Below are 3,141 nucleotides of genomic sequence, written 5' to 3'. Positions count from 1 at the left end.
GGAAAGGCGTTAAGTATGTGTTTTCAGCCGAGATAGTGGATGGTGAGTGGGTGGAGACTTAAGGGAGAAAATGACAAGCAAAGATGGAAAAAATAACCACGACTGCCACCAAAATATTCTGCTCGAGGATGAGGGGGTATACCCTGCAGCTGTTAGGACTGTTCGGCATATTCTGCATATTTACATATACCAAGTATTTCCAAACAGCCTTGTGTTTGTTTTAAAATCCCACACGGAGATGTCTGGTAAAGCTGTCACTGTGGAAAGCTTATCATCTTGGTGATATTTGCAAAACTGTTTTCAAAATTCTGCATATACAATCATAAGAGACAGAAGAGTTGCTGTCATTCCCCATATTATAGAGAAATTGGGACTGGTACATTTACCCATCAGACAACATTCAGAGTAAAACACCATGTTCTAAGGCCACGAAAGCACCTGGTTGGTTGAAGCCAAGTTTTTATTATTACTTTTGATTCAATATCAGATGAAACACCAATCATCACCCAGAAATCCCTGGCTAGTCCTGAAGCCACCAAAGTGTGATTTTCTTAATTACTGTTGACTCTCATCTTTGATTTAGGAGTTGTTTTTTGTAAGAGAAATGATAATAACACTGGATGGATTTCTCCTATATCCATTTTCTTTTGGAAACATAAAACTCCACGCAACTGCACATAGCCCATTTGAAATAGGTCAGCGAATTTCCAGCAGAAGGAATGGGGTAGTTTAAAGCTACATTTTCCTTTTAGCAAGATCCACAAGAAAAGGATAGAGTGTCATGCTTACAGGGGAACAGATTTTGTATTTTTTGGCAAGATATTAAATCCTCTGTTTCTATATTTGGCTCTCTGCAAATAGTCTCTTGTACAAGTGCAAAGCAAAGATCAAGACTGGGGTTCTTCATTCAGCCACAGCCAAACTGGGGAGGGCAAGTAAAACAGTGGGGCTTATGTGTTACTTCTAAGAGAGCCAAGCTCATTTATTGATCAACAGCATCCCAGAGTCTAGGTTCCTACTTTACACATTAAATATATCAAAACAAGTTTGCTTTCCGTAACAGGTTTTCCACTGCTTAACTGATAACAGATGTAACGATTCAATCTGGACAGAAATGAAAAAGCTTTACGACGTCAGTGTAGTCATGTACAGATATTGAGTCAAATGGGTAGGAGCAGGTCAAATGAGATGACTGAAGTCTGAGGACATCAGAGAATGGGCATGTATTCCCAAAAAAGGAAGCAAAACAATTAAATGGTAGTTGACTGTCCCCAGAGGAAACACACTTCAGCTAGTAAGAATCCCCACCAGATGTCTTGCTCTCCACCCCCCGGAGTGCCTGTCTGACATAAATACAAAGTAACCCTTTGGATTCCAAGACACTCTAATAACCACATAAACGTTTGAAGTAGCAACAAGTATTTCTTTTACGAATGTAGAGGAATCCTACACAAATGACCATTGCAAACGTGGAACATGCCTCTAGTTCCAGTGTTACAATAATCCTCTCAGATTAAAAGGCTAATAAAAATACTGAAATCTAATTGTAATTGTGGTAGGTCGAATAATGGCCCCCCAAAATGTTCACCTCCTAACCCCCAGAAGCTGAGACTATGTTACCTTATGTTTAAAGACTTTGTAGATGTAATTAGGAACTTTGCCATGGGGAAATATCCTAGATTATCCAAGTAGGACCAATGTAATCACAAAGGTCCTTAAACATGTAAGAGGGAGGCAGAAGAGAGGGCAGAGTGATATGGTATGAAAAGGACTTGACCAGCAGTTGCTGGTTTTGGAGCTGGAGGAAAGAAGCCATTAGCCAAGGGCTCCAGAAGCTGGAAACAGGGAAGAAACAGATTAAAGCATCCAGAAGGAATGCAGCTGACACTCTGATTATTGCCCACCGAGTCCGATACTGGATGTTTGACCTACAGAGCCATAAGATAATACATTTATGTTGTTTTAAGCCATTAAGATTGCGGTAACTTTTTATAGCAGCCATAGAAAACACGTTAATACTTGTCTAGTCTAAATATAACAGACAATTAAGAAGCCATATTATTTCACCTGTAATGATGGAGGGTCTACTAACTGAAGGACTAATTTCCAGGCTTGGTATTTTCACATTAAAGATTCACTTACTAAGATGATAGCGAGCCCATGAAGGGAACCTCTAGCTTCCCTTGAAGATGTAAAGTCTTGGACTTCTTTCCAGGTGCTCTCCTTCGATATAAATGAATTGTTAGGAAAGTTTTGCTTTTTCCTACTTACAGCAAGTTCTGTATTAACAAATGTAAAAGCAAAATGACAAAATGCTCCTCTCCCAAAGGGTCCACTGACAGCTTTAGAAGTGTTGTATTAAAAAATTCACAAGCCTCCTGCTGCTGTGTAATTGTTGTAGCCCTTTTCACTTGTCTTCTATTATAAACACTTGCTTTATAACCATACACTCGTTACTATAACATGTAAATCCTTTGGCTGTAGAAATTAATCTCATTGAAAAAAACCTAAGATATTTTGATTTCTAAAGATAGTTGTAAGTTGCTTAATTGAGTAAGAAGAAAGCAGAGAGCTTTAGTTAATTGTCAAGAAGTGCAGACAAAACCAAATTGCTACATTAAAATATAAACATTAAGTTTACATTAAGTTATTTATTAAACAAATTGAAGATATTTGTTTTTATTACAAAGTCCTCCATCATCTTATATCATCAACACATAGCTATGAGACCTGCCTTTGAAGTGACTGGAAATATGAAAATGTCCCTTCCTCCAAGCCCATGAAAAACAACAAAAAATACATGATTTTTATAACAAGCTTGTAAAGCCAAAAGTGTTATGAATTACATACTTTTGGTAAATTAAAAATGTTAACATAGCTAAGATTAGTTCATTTCTCTTTCCGGACATGTAAAATTAAGATGGCATATAATTGCTCATAAAACTAATGAATCTGAATCTTTTTGTATTTCAAAGTTGTAAGATAATACTTCTATTATTAGTTCTCAGTTTACTTAATCAAGTGACAAATAGAAAGCTCACCATGCTATGTATTTTTTTATAAAAGCTTTTCACCTTATCTAGATTTAAATGATGAAAACAAACTGAACGCATGTTTTCCCATTTAATATGTGCACTTTAA

At 36.8% G+C, this 3,141-nt stretch overlaps 1 pseudogene; it reads right to left on the bottom strand.

Annotated features, from left to right (window-relative positions):
- Positions 1 to 442: 442 nt before the first annotated feature.
- Positions 443 to 2,524, bottom strand: LOC105087770 (uncharacterized; annotated as a pseudogene).
- Between the last annotated feature and the right edge of the window lie 617 nt (positions 2,525 to 3,141).

Source organism: Camelus dromedarius, chromosome 2 (genome assembly GCF_036321535.1).
Source record: "Camelus dromedarius isolate mCamDro1 chromosome 2, mCamDro1.pat, whole genome shotgun sequence".
Taxonomy (NCBI): Eukaryota; Metazoa; Chordata; class Mammalia; order Artiodactyla; family Camelidae; genus Camelus; species Camelus dromedarius.
Note: the sequence above shows the minus strand (reverse complement) of the source record. Positions and strands in the feature narration are given on the sequence as shown.